This window comes from Hakea prostrata, chromosome 9 (genome assembly GCF_041222555.1).
Source record: "Hakea prostrata isolate BN-2017 chromosome 9, UWA_Hpros_2, whole genome shotgun sequence".
In the NCBI taxonomy this organism is placed as follows: Eukaryota; Viridiplantae; Streptophyta; class Magnoliopsida; order Proteales; family Proteaceae; genus Hakea; species Hakea prostrata.
Window position 1 is genome coordinate 4,648,858 of NC_142608.1, and position 18,984 is coordinate 4,667,841.

The 18,984-nt window shown below is 38.2% G+C and overlaps 2 pseudogenes; both read left to right on the forward strand.

Annotated features, from left to right (window-relative positions):
• The first annotated feature begins 1,476 nt into the window (after positions 1-1,476).
• LOC149004175 (S-type anion channel SLAH1 pseudogene) lies at positions 1,477-4,539 on the forward strand (annotated as a pseudogene).
• An 11,769-nt stretch (positions 4,540-16,308) lies between these two features.
• On the forward strand, positions 16,309-18,240 carry LOC149004176 (S-type anion channel SLAH4 pseudogene; annotated as a pseudogene).
• Positions 18,241-18,984: the final 744 nt, after the last annotated feature.

Below are 18,984 nucleotides of genomic sequence, written 5' to 3' on the forward strand. Positions count from 1 at the left end.
AAAGTCATCCAGAATGGCAAGCAAACAAGCAAATTAAGTGAGGGAAATAAAGCAAAGCAAAGCAAAACCAAACAATGCTGGATTTTAAAAATGGAGAATTCGCATCTGGCCCAGTCAAACTGCTCCCAAGAATTCGGCCGTCGATCGAGAACTCGAAAGCCAGAAGAATTCCAAAGAGAGAATGTCATGTACGTAAGCGAGCTGAGCTGCTTCTCACAAGTTGCAATCCTCGCCTGTACTTAGGTTAACATTATGTGAAAAACTTTGCTTAACCTACTGTTGGATCGATCTACTCACACTCTCAAAGATGGGAATCGAAATGAAGAAGCATAACACACCATAAATGATGACGGAGTTTGGCTTAATCAAACCTACATCTGCACCGAGCCCAGATGCATCATGAGAAATTTGAAAACAACAAAATTTGTGCACAAGATAGATTTAACAACAGGTTACATGGAACTTTACCCCAAAAAAATGAAAAAAAAAAAAAAAAAAAAAAAAAGTTACATGGAAACACCCAAGATTACGATAACAAATTTGTGCACAAGATAGATCTAACAATAGGTTACATGGAAACACCCAAGATTACAGCACCCTAACAAATTGAGTCCCAAAAGAGGATTAAAAACTCCGGTTCAGTCCAGGTTAATAATTGGCGCAGGTTCAAATCAGGTGAACTAAGAATAAGTAATCAAACCAATCAGGTGAGCACCCATATGAGTGAATTTATATATGTATATATATAAATCCTTCTCATTCATCTTTGTTTTAGAGGGAGGGAGGGCGTACCTTGACTACATCTTCAGGAGAGCTATTATATAATTATAGACGAGATTCGAACTCTGACCTTTTACGTAAAAACGTTGGTCTTTTACCAACTGAGCCACCCCTCAAGATTCCTTTATCATCCATTTTTGAAATAAAAAACACTTGCCCTTCAATTATCTCTATCAATTTTTTGAAATTTCCCTAAAGAGACTTCTCTCCCACTTTTTTTATATCTAAAATACCAATAGTTGAATCCCCATGTTTAATCAGAACTCTGCCCTTGTTCTGAAGGTGAATCATCCAAAAGGTGAAAGGAATACTCGAGCTTCAATCCTTATTAATTTCCATATAAGAGGTAAACATGGTTGTAGTAGTTTTCAATTTGTAATCATGTTTTCTTACCCAAAAAAAATTCTATTTATATTTATTTAGGAGAATCTGGATTAAAAAATAAATATTAAAAGACAATCCGTGAACATATTATAATATAGATTATAGGATATGCATGATAGCATGATGATGTCATTCTTTGCGTCGAATCCAGCCGTTTAGACTCCTTAATTTTATAGTCTAAAATATCAAAGGCTGTCTCCCCCACCTTCTCTTTCTTTCTCTCTCTCTCTATATATAAAAAGAACACAATGCAAGTTGTTCCTTGAAAATCACAGGGCTCTGTAGACTTCAAAGCTAGTGCAGGATAAAGGATTAAAACCATTCTCAACAGAAAAAAACAATGGAAGCAGAGAGTGGGAGCAACAGCAGCAACTGTATGAGACCACCAGTACATAGCGAGCTGATGCTGGATCCATCTGCAGTCATCACACAAGCACGTCGAGATCTCACCTCCATGGTCTCTACTAGGAAGAAGAAATCCAAATCTCTATCACTATCATCCATCCTAAGAAGGATCCATGCCGGTTACTTCAGAATCAGCCTCTCTTTATGCAGCCAAGCGTTGCTATGGAAAACCCTAGGCCAACCCAGCTCCCACCCTAGCGATCTCCAACGCTTAATCCACTTGGTTCCCACCACCGTCTCCATGGTCCTCTGGTCTCTCGTCCTCCTTGCACTCCTACTCCTCTGCCTTCTCTATCTTCTCCGATGCTTTTTCTACTTCAAAATGGTAAAAGCCGAGTTCCTTCACAACGTGGGAATCAACTATTTCTTCGCTCCTTGGATTTCATGGCTTCTCCTCCTTCAATGTGCTCCCTTCTTCGCCCCAAAAACAACCTATTATCTAGTTCTTTGGTGGGTTTTTTCATTGCCCGTGATCGTTCTAGACATCAAGATCTATGGTCAGTGGTTCACCAAAGGGAAACGATTCTTATCGGGTGTGGCGAACCCAACGAGTTTATTATCTGTGATGGGCAACCTTGCTGGAGCACAAGCAGCGGCTCAGATGGGTTGGAGCGAGTGTGCAGTGTGCATGTTCTCTCTCGGCATGGCCCATTATCTGGTGCTCTTCGTTACTCTCTATCAGAGGCTATCAGGGTCTGATCAGCTTCCTACGATGCTTCGACCGGTCTTCTTCTTGTTCTTTGCTGCGCCGAGCATGGCGAGTTTGGCATGGGATTCCATCTCTGGAAACTTCGACATCTCTTCCAAGATGTTGTTCTTCCTCTCCCTTTTCCTCTTCACTTCTCTGGTGGGTATTATCGGTAAACTAATAATTTTCATCAACTTGAGAAAGGTTTTATTTACTTATCTATATATTGTTATTATTATTTTACTTTGATAGTTCAACTTAGGAAGGTTCATTTCGATGCCATTGACTTTAAGAACAACAGTAAGCAGCTTTGATAAATCCAAAAATTTAATTTAAATTGAAATCTGGAAAGTGGAAACTGACAAAGTAGGGATTTTGGAAGCACTAGGCAGCAGGTAAGTTATCTTCTCATATTTTTTCAGCCGTATATGATTGACTTCATGGCTCATGCAGCCAATTAAAGGAAGGAAAATACAACGCATGGGATAGAGGAGATTCTCTACGTGGATGATATATATATTACTATTATTATTATTTTTTATTATGTTAGAGGATGTGATGTTTTTTAAGAGGGTACAAGAATGACATAGAGATAGAGAGAGGAGTTCTTTGTGGCGTGTATTTTCACCCTTGTAGCGTGTTTATGTTCGTCTTTGTGACGTTTCACCTCTTTGGGAGTTTGTGAAGGAAAATATATACGTCGTATTCCTTGTGCTTAATTGTTGTTGTGGTTATTACAACCTTTTCTAAGGGATTGGGCTTGATCCATTCCTTAGCCTGGATGACCTTTTCTATTGCATGTATGTCGACATTTGGTCACTTTTCATTCCCTGGTTCAGATCGAACCTTGTGTTTTCATGCATTTATCTTTTGTATTTCTTTATTTTCTTTGTTGTGTCTGTATTTCTTTTCAGTTCATGAATGAAGTTTTTCAGTTTCGCACCAAAAAAAGAAAAAAAAGGAGTTCTCCATATGACGGACGCTTCGGTTCAGTCTCTTAGCAAAATGAGAGAGAGAGAGAGACAAAGAAGGTGGTTAGCATTAGGTAGGGTTGATTGGGACCATATATGAAGGTTTGTGGCTGGTTCGAGGTTGTAGTACTGATAATACATACAGTTCATACCAACTATTTTGTGGTTCCTTGGATAAAGAAGTCTTTTCTTTGAATTGAGAGCTGTAGAGATTTCGATTTTAGACTATTCAGCTATTGATATTGGTTTGTTAACTAGGTTCAGGTAATGTCATCAACGAGATTGAGTGTCGTTTTGAATGAAGCTGTCACTGTTTTGGGGTTTTCAAGAGGAAAATATTGTAGTTCTTATTCCAACTTCGCAGAAAGAGTGGTGTTTCCATGTTCGAATGTATCTGATACATAAGTTTTTCTTTTTTGGATAGAAACATAATGTATATACAGTTAAAACATCATTAACTATTCTAGTGTTTGACCCTAAGTTTGTTTGTTTGTTTGTTTTTTGTTTGTTTTTTTTTTTTTTTTTTTAAATTTTTTTTATTATTTTTTATTATTAAGAATATCATGACACCATTGAGCGATGGGTTATCAGGCAATAGAGCATTAAAATTTCCATTAGAGAGCTTCTTCTTTTTTTTGGGTAGTGATTCCCCTTTTACTGTGTGTACTGCTGGTTCGAATCCGACCGACAATAATGGTGAAGTTTGCAATTAAATGTTTTGTGAATGATGACACCACCCGCATATCTCTATACCTTTCAGGATAAGTGTTTGGAAGTTGCATTCTATGTTGCCTCGAGCATATTTGGAAGTGCATCCTATATTGCCTCGAGGATATTCGTTAAAGGTAACGTATTGAAGCTTTTTTGTGAGAGGGGTTTGCCTGATGAAGAATTATTTGCTGTAAGAGTAGGTAGAAATTGTTGGATTAATTAAGAATAATGATGAATTGGTGGTTAATTTCATTATATATTATTTGACATGTTCATACTAATAGATGAAATGGGATTGCAAAGGTTTCAAGGCCAACCCTATTCAAGAAAGCCATGAAGAGGTTCAACGTTGCATGGTGGGCTTACCCCTTCCCAATCACGATGTTGGCAATGGCAGCAGCAGAGTATGCGCGAGCGGTGGATGGGTGGATGGCGAGTGGGTTGATGGATGTGCTATCAGGACTCTCGATTCTGGTCTCTCTTGCCTTGATTATATCCACTGCAATCAACTCCGGTATGTTATTACCGGACAATGATCCCATTCTAAGACTTCCTACTACCGCTGAAGAACAAATAAGCCAGAGAGACACCACTGTGTAAAGGAATTAAGTTTCTTGTGTCAATGAAATGTATCAAATATCCTATAGTAGTTTTTTCTAGAAAGGTTTGCTAGTGTTAGTTACTAAATCAATTAACCGTATTTCTTAAGTTGTTACTTAATTTCTTATGGAATATGTTCTTTGAACATGAGTGAATGGAAATCATTCATTAAGGAAAGTTTATGGAAATAAGTACATGAAATAATTATAGATTATTGGGTGTTTCAAATCCAAGGATGGTTCATGTATAAACTTTTGATTTCCCAAGCATTGTTCTTGAATAGAGGTTTATAAGACATTAACTTTTGGGCTTTTGATTTTCCAAAGAATGTTGGAGGGTTATGAGACATTAATTTACGGGACTTTTTATTTTCTAAGGAACTTTTCATTTCCTTAGCTTGTTTATAAATGACGAAGGATATTTATTTCTCAAAATTAATTCATTAAGTTTGGTTGTAAATAACAATGATTTTTTATTTTCAAACTTGTTAATGAGACAAAAACCTTCACTATAAATTGGGATTTCCCCTTGATGAAGACAAGTCTTTTGGGTTTTGTCTTTCTTGTGATTTAAAAGTTGTGTTAAGATTGTCTTGAGAGTCTTCATAGTGTTTTATGGGTCTTGTTAAGGTTTTGAGACTATTCACTATTTCAGTCTTAGAGTCATGCTCAAGTTCTTTTGAGAGTCTTATTATTTTGTGGGATTCCGATGATAGAAAGAAAACACATATCAAGTTCGCCATAGCAGTCTATTTTGTGCTAAATATACCGTTATTTGTCGTTGTATCTTGGGAGACGTACGTCCGTTGAATCTTCAAGCACACTCCGGAGGGGATGAATCTATTTGAAGGAAAACATTTGATACGCCTCGACAGTTTTCCTTTATTCTTTTCCTTTTGGTTCAGGTTCTGTTTACATGTATTTCCAATTCTTCTCTTAATTCTTTATTCTCCTAATTATATCCACAATATGGCTAACACAAACAAGAAGAAATCACGAAAGAAGTGAACTGCTAATCACGTCGGTGGTCATTACATTTGCTTCTCTGGCCATCACTTCTTTTGTCTTTGCCTCACATTCAATTTCAAGTCGATTAACCTTCTCCTTCAAGAAGGTAATCTCGTTCTCGAATGCTTTTTTTTCCCTCCAAAATCTCATTCTTCCCATCCTCGGTACGTCGATTTTGTTTCTTCACAGCCTCCATGTCCTTTCTTCCTCAATATGTCTAACATCAACACAAAGAATCCTGCGCATGATTAACCTGATCAGGATCAGATGCACATGTTTCAAGCAGCAGTTTTTAAGCAAATTGGGTTTTAGAATATGTTGTTCCATTGGCCTAAAATGAAGGTGTTGTCATTGTTGGCAACTTAAGTGGGTTTTGATATGGTACAGCAACACACAAAAAGGTTCCGAGAGAAAGAATCCAATTCAAATAAAGAAAACTCAAGAATCCCGTTTTTGAGGGTCTCTGTCCAGTTTTGATCAACCTTTTCATCGGATGGTCATCCAGTGTCCGATTGAGTCGATTTTTGGAGGAGAGCTTCATGACTTCTTGATCTTCAAATCCAACGGTGGTATTGTTCATTGGAGATCTCTAAGTTAGTCCGATTTGTACGTCAAAACACTCCTTGTTTAAGTCAGATAGGAACTCTGAGTTTGATTCAAACTCTGAGTCCAGTTTTGATCAACCTCTTCATCGGATGGTTATCCAGTGTCCGATTGAGCCGATTTTTGGAGGAGAGCTTCAAGACTTCTTGAACTTCAAATCTAACGGTGGGATTGTTCATTGGAGATCTCTAAGTTAGTCCAATTTGTACGTCAAAACACTCCTTGTTTAAGTCAGATAGGAACTCTGATTTTGATTCAAACTCTGAGTTTAATTAATCTATAAAAGGAGAGCAAACTCCAGCAGAAGAGGTAGGACGTTTTGAGGAGCTTGGGAAGAGAGTGGAGGTCGAACCAGAAGACGTTGGTTGGCTTTGGAGATCTGAAGCTTGGGAATAAAAGTTGCTGTTGAAGGAAGTTTTTTGTTTTGCTGAACAAGAAAGAAAGTGAAAGAGAAGGAAGAAGAAGCAGCAGAAGAAAAGAAGGGAACATGGTTGTAGCTACTTGCTTTCAAGAAAGATAAAGGGCTGTTGTTAGCCTGTCTGAAAAGTGCAGCAGAAGCGTGGTGGGCCCATAACCCAAGAGAAACAAGTATTGTTACCATGTATCTCACACAAGTTGAGGTAACCCGTATTCACAAGTTATTGTCTATTATTTTCTAGGTTATGTTTAATGATGAAGAATCTAGCTCATGAATGTAATTTGGGGAACTTGAATTATTGGTTTACATTGTGACCTAGCAAGTTGGAGTTTGTCTAGGGGGTTGAGGTTGGTGCCCTTGTCTGAATTGCATTTTAGACTATAGCAGGGATTGGTGTTCCTGTTGTAGCAGTCAAAATATCTAAGAGTGTATTGAGTAATATACGAAACCCTAGGTAGGGTATTATTCCGTGGATGTAGGCAACTTGGCCGAACCACGTAAACTCTGGTGCATTGCGTTTTTTGTTTATTTTTCTTTGTTGCACATATTGGAGTGCCTTGATTGCAGAGTGGTGGTATGTACACTGTTTGGTAGAACCAGCCACATTGTGGTGAATTTTTGAAGACACTGATTCACCCCCCCTCTCAGTGTCAATCTGGGAATAACAGAATATAAACAAATTGAGCTTAAATCAGTGGAACAAAGAAATGCTACAGCTGTTGAACATGCAATGACTGGCTCCCACGTACGAAGTTCACAGCCACAAGCCAAGCAATAATATGGTTGTACTTCATGAGTGGACAGCCAAGTTTTTATATTAGCGCTCAAACATCCCAATGCCCGCGTCGAACTTGAATGTCGTGCATTTAATGGACAGCATGTGCTGCCGAAGGTCGAGATCAAATTTCAATCAAAATTTAGTATTGACCGTCTATTTTGAAGGTGGTGAAAACCGAAATGGACGGTCGAGATCGAAATCTCTGTCGAGACCATTAACAGCATAGTATTGCGCATTTAATGTGCAACTTACACTGAAATTCAACCCTGTAATGGGCTGCCAAACTTGAAAGAGCTACCTACTCAGTCTAGCACTCTCAAGGTTTCCCAGAAAGTACAACCCTTCTCATCCCTAAATAACCCTAGTTTCCCCCTTTGAGGGCAAGTCAGCAACCTTCCCCAACCCCTTTGACATCCCAGCCCTTCTCCCCTACTTTCCTTCCCATCGCAAGACCTAGGAAACCCCCTACCACCGCAGCCCTTCCCCTTCCATTCCCCCTCCAATTACAGCAGTTCCCAACCCCTCCCCCACCTCTCTTAAAGCCCCTGCAAGCCTTCTCTTTCTCCTTCCCTCCCTTGTTCTAGGCAAGTGTCCCCACCACATTCCCTTGCTACACAACTTGGCAGCAGTCATCCCAGGACCCCATGATAGTCCTAACCCCGTCCTTGATGGAGCTTCAGTGCTGCGCAATGCTGCATACGGTAAGGATGGAATGGATGATAGATGGTGAAATCTCAACCACTCGATTTACATTTTTTTTTTTTTGTAACCTTTTCAACCAGGTAACCAAAAAAATATATGCAAAATGAAGTCAACACAGGGAGAAATGCGAAGCACTGAAGTTGAAACCCCCCCTCCCCTGGGCGGGGTCCCCCACCTCCTACAACCCCTCTAGTCCCCATGATAGTCCTAGCTCCCTCTACCATATAAGACTAAAGATAATAGTGATAATAACAATAATTATACATTATTGTTAAAACATCAATTTTATCAAGCAAATTTGAATAACATAGACAAATTATGGATAGCCTAAATGTATGTTAATAAAATTAGTAGTCAAATTCAAATACTACTACGGGTTAGATGAGACGCAATAGCTGTTGAAGTATCACCTACTCTTACTAATAACGATAATTCAAATATCAATATTTGTGGTGGAGAGTCAACCACATTAATTTAATTATGGAGGAGAAAGCTACATTTTCACATAACAGAATAGCCTTCTGTGAGTAATAAGAAACTCTAATTATGTGTGAAGAAGTTCAATTCAACAGAATAACCAAAATAATTTTGTTTATCTTGTGCAATTCAACAGCCGCACTCAACCACATTAAACCATTCAGATGAACCTTAGTCTTAGTTCAGCTGTTCGTTTTGGCAGTTCAGCCATTTGATCTGGCGTAGTCAATGCAAAATTATTTTCTAAATGAATAAGTTGTATTGGATGCTTCTTTGTTAGCTTAACCATTGACCTATCCAATTGATAAAATATCTAGTTCTTGTGGTTGTGGTTTTTTCTAAATAAGGACTCTTCTCTTGAGTGTCCAATTGATAGATTTGACAAAACACCGTTCGATGTGGCAAAATTAGCATACACAACTAGAAAACATTGTTTTATAGAAACTAGAAAACATTGTTTTATAGAAACTAAAAAACTCTAGACAAGCATATGTACAAAATACTGCGTTTCCAAGTCTATATAGAAAGTTTTCTTTATAAGGGTTTACAAAAGAAAGTTATGATATTATTCTTGAGTATGGCTCATGCTTCACATTGTGTTATTGACATACACGGGTTCTGCTCCCTGGTGAGCGAGCAAGGTCTGAGAAGGCCACCCCCGGCGGGGGTGTGGGTGCAGTGCCTTCAGAGCCTATAGAGGACCCATGTCTCTTTGGGCCTTAGACTTTCTTTACAGTTTGTGCTTTGGCCCATGAATATCTGAGGCTTAGGGTTTCTAAATGCATATTTATTTTCTCTTGTAACAAAACATCTGTAATAATTGTTTGATAAAAATATAGTGGAAAACCTAATAGTGGACGTAGTCTCACATTGAGGTGAACCAGGGTAAAATTCATCTCTTTCTTTTTTGATTTTTGTTTGATTTTGTATGATTGATCGCTCTAATACTAACAACTATAATGCATGGGTGAGAGGGGTGTTGAAGATTATATCCATGGAGTATCATACAAGTGGTGATTAATAGAGTGCCTCAGAATTGGATTGTGCCTTCCAGAGGAATCAGACAAGAGAATCCTTCTTTCTCTAGCTATTTTTGTACTTTTTTCTCAAGCATTGTCAAATGTCTTGGAGGAAGCAAAGACAACTAGTCGCATCAAAGGAATTAGGACCAGGAATAGAACACTTCCCTTGACTCACCAATATTATTTGTTGATGATAGTGTGATCTTGACTAAAGTCGAGTTCGGGAGGTAAATAATTTGGAGGCATGCTTAGATTTTTGTTGCAGAACAAGTAAACTGAGTATCAACCGACTAGAAGTCTTATCTAACCTTCAGCTCAAATACCCCTCCGAAAATAAGAGGTGATTCTCCTGTATATGTTAACTGAAGATAAAATATGGTGGATTTAGTGCTTCAGCAACCTTAGTTGAACTTCAAGCCATTAGAGATGGCATTATTTTGGGCTCCTCTTTAGGAGCGGTTGGTTTGCATATTCATTCGGACTGTTTATCTGTTATTAGTGCACTCCAAGGTCTCCAATCATCTTTAGATTGGATGTGTCTCAGTTTAGTTGTAGATACTTTAAGGCGTTATTCTTTCTTTCCTAAGGTTTCTTTTAGTTATATTCCTAGAGTTGGCAACGATTTTACTGATTTCCTTGCTAAGGGTGCTTGTAGGTTATCTCTAGAGAGATTCTGATGGGGTATACCACCTTTGTTTATTGTGGACTCTTCAAGTTTGTATAGGTCCTCTGACCTAATCTCTTTCGTTTAATATAATAGTTGTCTTTTTGTTTTGGCCAAAAAAAAAAAAAAGATAAAATATGAAAATGGCCCTTGGAAATATTTAGGGCTTCCCACAAATTTTGGCATGTCCAATGAGTCATTCAAGAAGATCAAGAAGAAAACATGCAATTCTTTACAAGGATGTAAGAAGAAACTCTTTTCTTATGTAAGAAAAGAACTGATGATTAAATTAGTAGTCCTATCCATATATAACTCTTATTTCAAACTCCCAGCTTCATGTTACTCACTGATTAGACACGCCATCACTCACTTTTTATTGACGAAGTGAAGAAGATCACCAAAAAATTTGTTGGGAATATGCAAATCAAAGGATGCTGGTGAATTAGGCTTTAGGAATCCACCTACTCAGAATATGGACTCAACCCAAGAAGAAGATCCAACATCCTGAATTTCAAAGCCTGTTACTTCATACAGTGGCAAATCTCATTGATCCGGATTTGAGAAGATGGATAGAGGATATGATAAGGGTTTCTTTTCACCCTAATGGTGCGAGTGCTATTTTGAATGCATTTTGCTTCGCTTCAGCGCCATAAATGCATTGAACCGCGCCATAAATGCTTTGAATTGTCAAGTGATACAACATGGGCCGTCATATATAAAAATTTCAATTTCAACAAAATCTCAATCCGACAGCAGAAACTATCGCTTACAATTAACACATTAATGGCCTTGAATTGAAACTGAACACCCAGTTGGGCCTACTTCCTGCAGATGATTACCAAGTATGGGAGGAGCCTAGTAATGGAAACTTGACTTTCAAATCAGCCTTTTATCTCTAATGTAACCAAATGAAAATGGTTCCAGTTTAGCAGGTCATGCGGAGGCTAATAAGAGCACAAGGCAGAAGATTTGCAGAGTTGCTTCAGCCCCTAAAGTTTTTTTTTTTTTTTTTTTTTTCCCTCTTAATGGAGCGCTTGTTCTAGAGGCATAGCTAACAGTGATAATTTGTTCCGCAGACAAAAAGAAAACAGATCCAGTGTAGCTTTAAAGCAGGTAGGTCATTTCTTCTCCATTTGGTTGTAATTTTCCAAAAGAAGAAAAGCCCAGCCCAAGTACTAGTCCACCCACCTGGAGGCTGGAGCTTGCCTCTCGTGGGCCGTAACATCTGGGTCTTCCTGGATCTAAACTGGGCTTTTCCTCTTCCCTCATCGTAGTGTCTTAACCATAATGGGCTTTTAAGCCTTGACCCATAATCCTCAATCCATACACAAAGTTGATGAAATGAATCCAAATTTTCGAGGGCACTAACGAGAATATTTTTTGTTGGTGGTAAGTATCAAAATAGGTCATTCGTATGCTCATTAATTACGAACCGATGAGAAAAATATCTGAAGAACAAATTTTATAGAACATCATCTGCTTGAACAAACATTCAATAAAAATAGCCCCAAGGATGAAAGTCTCTAAATCAGCCAAATCATCTAAATCAGCCAAATCACATGACAATTTATAGAATTCTTTTTACATTATCAGAAGAGACTTATAATCATCCATTTTGAAACTAAACAGCTGTTCTTTTAATAAAGTAATATTAGGAACAGATGCAGTCATATAAAGTTGTTCAAGTTTAAGCGAATCCTGAGCTGTAGTTTTACAATCCCTTACCCTTCTCATAACTATGTTACTTAAATGCAAGATGATAGTACTATAATAAAGATGTTGCATATTTTCCCTTTCTTCTTCAGTCATAGAGGAAGAGACCTCTTTGTCCCCTTTAGAGACCTCCTTATCTTTCTTTAAGACCTTATGACATTTGTTTTGAACAAGAATGGCATGCATTCTGTTCTTCCAAACCATAAAGTCACCCGTATCATCGAATTTCTCCAATTCATATTGAGTTGGAGCCATGACGAAAGAATAAAGTATACTCAGTCAAAAAATGTCTAATTTATTGATATGAGAAAAATTGCACCGAACCTTTGGACCGGGTTCATAATATTCCTCCAGGTTAGACCGTAGTCGGGACCCACCAAAACCTAATTTAATGATCATAAAGGCGCTGGATTTCAGTTATCAGTCCGGTAAGATCTCCCGAACCTTGCAGTAGAAGAAGTTGACTTGTAGGAGGCAACTATTAGCAAAGTAGTGAGGGAATCTCGACATATTTGCGATTGAGGAAATCTAGAAGGAAACCCTACGATCGGACGGCCATCGAAAGAGATCGAGACTTCACTCAACGGTCGAGAATTGGAGGTAAGGTCTATATAAATAAATGATCAACTTACTCCAGAGGTATTTGAATGTTCCCCAATTACGTATTCATTATTATGCTCTGCAACTTGCCAGAGCCTTGGTGATTAGTTCGGTAACTGATTTAAGTTTCGAAGGTGGCCTCCCGACCCCCACGGTCGGGCCACATCTAACTCTGTTTTCCAAGCCATCATTAAGGAATCTGGAGGCTTAACATTTTCTGGATGCATCACTTATGAACCAGTAACACACAAAGAAATTATTTAACTAAACAATTTCATAATTAAACTAACTTATGACATAAACAGTATAATAATTTCAATTTTAAATCAAGAAGTCAAGTAACAGATTTCAAATGTACAACAGACTATAAGAGATCAATAATAACAAGCAAGAATAGTTAACAGTAAGCAAGAACCAACTTACAAGTTACAATCAATATATAATTTTGTAAATAGTAATCAAAACATAATCAATTTCAGATTATAATTATAAATCAAACATAAGTTTCATATATCTAACATGTATAAGACAAAAGCCCCAAATCAATTTCAAGACACCCTAACAGCCGAACCACCTATTGACTCAGACTAAGAAATTGGGTCTCAATTTCAAACAATAAACAGGGGATTTCAATTGCAAACAATTTCAATTAGATATATATACGAAAGCCTTAAGCTAATTTGGTCAAACCCTAAGTTAGGGTTTTGGTCAAAATTAGGGTTTAGGGTTTAACAAAAATCGAAACACAATATGTTTGTAAACAACAACAAGAACAACATGTATCAACCAGAAATTAATAGAACAACCTTCGATTGAAGTAAACAAGAACATACAAGAAAGAATCAATCAAGGTATATATGAACCGTATAACATGCTCTGATGCCAAAACTGTTAAGAAATCTATACCTAATGCAGCGGAACAACAATAAAAAATAAAAAATGAAACAAGACACCAAAGATTTACTTGGTTCGGTAACAAGGACCTACATCCAAGGATGAGTTAGTGAACTCATCAAGTCATGCACTAATCAAATAACAGAGATAAGGTTATAGCCCTAAGCTTCACAAGATATGAACTCTATACCTGGACCAAGAGAGAAACAACAAGTATAGAACGACTACACCTGTAACCAAGAACCGAATCAACTCCTCTCTTCATGCGCAGACCAAGAACACCAACAGCAACAACAATGCCTTCAACGCATCACCAACCTAAGCTACTAAACCTCCATGAGAGAACAATCCAAGAAGAAGAAGCAATCAATAGGGCAGAACCAGTGCAACAAAGCACACTCACGCTCAGGAGAGAAAACGAGAACCAAAAGAATGAGAGAATGAATCGTTACCCTAAAACCCCAAATGATAAAGAATATATACAAAAGAATAAAAGGACTAAAATGACCCTCCTAAGATATCAATAAAACATCCCTGTCCTAGAAAAATAGAAAAGACACATATACCCTTGTACATATATACAACATTACAATAATCCATAATGGGTTTATCAAACATCCATTTTTAAAAGAAAAAAAAATGATCCTTCAATGAAACATGTAAAAACAGTTTTATAAGAATTGATACTACGGAAGAAAAAAATAAAAATAACATTACCAAACACAAATTTATGTCTCCTGAGTACATATTTTAGAATGCCTTATATTTTTACATTTTATTTTTGTTATCGACATTTTCGTATGGTCCAAAGAACCAGGTTCTAGGGCCAACCTTTGGCGACATCCTGGACTTGGGCTCTTCTTTGGTTAATGTCTCATCGAAGACTTGCAGACCGAGAAGTAATTTAAAGCCCATATCATTCACCAATACGTGATGTGGCAAGGGAGTCTCACATGGTAAGACCATATTAAATGAGCTCAGTACCCCTGCTGTAAACAGCAAGATCTGAGTGCACTCAAGGATCTCCTCGAGCCTTGGGGTGGCGACCTGCTTGACCCCTCCTTGTGAGCCTCACTCACATTGGCAGAAAGGCATGACAGGTGTGTTCCCCTCTGGATGGAACCCCCGACGGCTAAGGCGACTCCCTTATTTGCGCCTCAAGTCCTCAAGCTGCAGAAGTCATCTCCACCCTCCATCTCATGGCATGAGCATCCAAAGGCTGAGAAGCATTATGTCTTTGGATGTATGAATCACTTATATAACCCTTCACCACGCCTGAACAGGGTAAGCTCTAACCATTCCAGCCACTACTCTCTTTAGCTTTCTAACCCCAAGAGCATGGTCTTCATCATCTCTCGGGGTTCTACATTCACCAATGGAATATTTGATTTGCTAGCCTGGACTAACTCGATCGTCGGAGGTGGCTTCCTGTCCTCATAGGCGGCCCACTTTCACTTTGTTTTGGTCTCAAAAACAAGGGCTAGATCAAGAGCGAATCGTGAAGCTAAGACTATATTTTCTCCACCAACAATTTCAAAACTTCTACTTGACATTACAAGCCTTAAATTTGTTTCCAATTCATTCATAACCATCAATTAATAGTAGAAACTCCTCGGCTCGTGAGTTGTTGTCATTTTGCTGTTGTGTAATTCTGCATTAGACCAAAAAAAAAAGTTAACAGTAGAACTACAAAGAACCAGATCACTTTCGGATAAACACATGCCCTCCACTACCTTTGCCACCCACACCATCTTTCTGTATCTAAGCTTCAAATTTCCCTATAAAGTTAGTTCCTTCTTTTCATGAGAAAGTGAATACATATTGCTTTTGAAAATTGAAGAAAAGTTACATGCAACTTGAGTCCAACCCACTTGATCTGAGAAGGGGAGGTAAAGAGCGGAAAGTGATAAGTGGAGTCCAATAGTCTACTGATGACCAAGTCATCAAACGCCAACCAACTTAGGTGTTTAGGGGATATATAGTCAGCAGTGATGGTCTTTGTCTTTCCAACAGTAAAAGTCTTTTCGTTTTTTAGGCCAAACTAATAGTTTTTCCAGGCAAAAGAAAAACAAAATATGTACGTACGGTATCAGTACTACTTATGATATGTCGTCAAAAGAAAAGGTTCTACAAAAAAAAAAGTCAAAAGAAAAGGTAGTGTTTGCCACTACAATGGCGTGCGACAGAACAATGAGATCCACTGCTTGTTTCAGCTGTTCCAAGTTGAACCAAACATCACAATAGTTTCCAGAGAATACTTTGTTTTCTAGTAAGAAGAAAAAAAGAGAAGATGTTTCTCTAAAGTGAGTGGTTGAGAATAAATTTGTTTCCCAGGAAAACCGTGCAGGAACAGAAGAATTAAGCCAAAAACTAATTGATTAACTCACAGCAGAAAAGGAAAACTCTCTCTTTCTCCTCCATCCTTTTAACTTGTGAGCTGCCAACCACTGGAACCCAGAAACCAAAAGTCGCAACCTCACTTCTTCTTTACTCAAGCTCTCTGCTAGTTCTTACCCAAAAAGGGGTTCTGCTAGTGACATTCATCCACTGTAGGTTCTAGATAAACCGTAGTACATATTAAATGTATTATGATAATATACTATCTGCCGTTTATGGGCTATGGTCTACAGAGATAGAAGGCGGCCAACTAAAGGAAGCAAAGGAAAGCTACTGCTAGTAATGGTGGCCTACAGCACAGCCCCACCTCAACAGTTTCATCTTCACTGATTAATAAGACAATTGGGTTATTGATTCCTGTTTCAAAGTCCCCACTTTCTATCTCATCCACTCTCTATATAAGGAGAGCAAGGATATGGTTGTTTTGTGCAATGAAAATCTCAAGAGGAAGAGCTGGTTTGGCTTCAGAATTACTAGTTGAGGATTAAGGAAGTGAATCAAGCCGGCCATTAAATTCTTAGCAGAATAACACAATGGAAGAGAAGGGAAGCAGCAACAACGACAATCAGAAATCAGCAGAAACACATAAGGAGCTGGTGTTGGATGCATCTGTGATCATCGCACAAGCACATAAAGGTCTGATCACCTCCATCGTCGCCGTCTCTGGGAAGAAGAAGAAATCTCTATCTCCATCATCCATCTTAACAAGAATCCACGCTGGTTACTTCAGAATCACTCTCTCCTTATGCAGCCAAGCTTTGCTATGGAAGACCCTAGGCGAACCCACTTCCCACCCAAACCATCTCCAACGCCTCATCCACAAGGTTCCCAACTACGTCTGTATCTTCCTCTGGTCTTTCGTTTTCCTTGCGCTCCTACTCCTCTGCCTTCTCTATCTTCTCCGATGCTTTTTCTACTTCAAAATGGTAAAAGCTGAGTTCCTTCACAACGTTGGAATTAACTACTTCTTTGCTCCTTGGATTTCATGGCTTCTCCTCCTTCAATCTGCACCCTTCGTCAGCCCAAAAACAACTTATTATCTAGTTCTTTGGTGGGTTTTTTCGTTGCCTGTGATCGTTCTCGACATCAAGATCTATGGTCAGTGGTTCACAAAAGGGAAACGATTTTTATCAGGTGTGGCGAACCCAACTAGTTTATTATCGGTGATGGGCAACCTTGCTGGAGCACAAGCAGCGGCTCAGATGGGTTGGAGCGAGTGTGCCGTGTGCATGTTCTCTCTTGGCATGGCACATTATTTGGTGCTCTTTGTTACTCTCTATCAGAGGTTGACAGGGGCTAATCAGCTATCCACGATGCTTCGACCGGTCTTCTTTTTGTTCTCTGCTGCCCCCAGCATGGCAAGCTTGGCATGGGAATCCATCTCTGGTGACTTCGATATTTCTTCCAAAATGTTGTTCTTCCTCTCCCTTTTCTTCTTCACGTCTCTGGTAGGTATATATTATCGGTCAATTCATAAATTTCAACCTAGAAAGGTTCATTTCTTTGACTTGAAAACATCAAAACAAAAAGGAACCGTAAGCAACTAAAAGAAATCCAGAATTTAAGATGGAAATCTAACTGGAAAGTGACGCAGCTGGGTTCTTGGAATTAATTGGCAAGTGTAGGACCCTGTAAGATCTTCCAGAATATTTCTTTACCTTGACATGAAATGTTGGGTATTAAAGATCCAAAGCTGATGGAATCTTGCTGTTTAGCATATCATAGCCTAATATAGCACCTATAAACTAAATTGAACCCCATTACACACATAAGATACACCCTCACCCTCACCATCACCATCACCGACTATGTTAAAGTAGCTCTTCGATCATATCCCTTTATTGTACAATGGGGATGTTTCCAAATAAATGTACTGCAAATCACGACTTTTAGTTTCACACCACCAATCTCTTTCCCTTTGAGGATGGATGAGAGAGAGAGCTAGAGAAATTGCTTAATGAGGAATGATTTGCTGTAGAATTACGACGTTGCTCCATTAATTACCACTTAGTGAATTAATGTTACTTCAATTTGATGCATTATTAGTTCTCATGCATGTTCTGTTATATGTACTGATAGATGAAGTGAAACTATTGATTGAACAGGTTTCCAGGCCAACCTTATTCAAGAAAACCATGAAAAGGTACAACATTGCATGGTGGGCTTACCCGTTCCCCATTACCATGTTGGCAATGGCAGCAGCTAAGTATGCGCAGGAGGTGAATGGATGTATATCAAGATGGTTAACGTATGTGCTCTCAGGACTCTCGGCTCTGGTCTCTCTCGTCTTAATTATCTCCACAGCACTTAACTCTAGCATGCTATTATCTAGCAACAATCATATTCTAAGACTTCCTATCCATCAAAATCTAAAGAGAGACACTCACAATCCTAGCATTGTACTACAAAGAATTGTAGAAAAGTGAATTATAGAGAATGTGAATCCACCAACTCCAGAAATGGAGCAGTGACTGATCAATGTTGTTCTTTTATTATTATTATTGTTATTTTAACAATGGCTGATCAAATTTGCTCAGCCTAACCCCAATCTTGTCTTCTTTTCAAAATGCTAATCTGAATTGCTTAAGAAAAAAAAAGAAAGAACACATCAATTTTTATTTGAAATGAAAGATACAACAAAGAAACTTGACACGGTTGTGGGAATTCCACCTATTCCATTGATTGGAATATGTGAATCTACCCGCTAGGCCAACTCAATTTGACCAGCCAGAGAAGCCAACATGGACTGCACACACATTCAGAACTAGTCATGGACCCTAGAAAGAGATTACTACCATCTTTTTTTTCTTTTGGGTATCCCCAAGAGATTATCTTCTAAGCTCTTTTTGGATTTGAAGTGGGCCTTTGCTTCATATTATGTATTAACCTAATCTGTAAACATTTTTAAATTGCCTTGATTACAATATTTCTGGAATTAGATCTCTAATGACAAGTCTCTAAATATTATTTTATTAAAAATATCAATGATGATCATGATATAAAGCTACCAACCAATAATATGTGATGTCGAGAGTTCATGAATAGACCAATTTCTTTGTATTACTCTTCAATTCAAGTCATCAAAAGAAATTAATATTTTTTTTCGTTCATGATATGGAATCTACGTTGGATAATAAAGTATTTCAAAAAAGAGAAGATAATGCATGCGA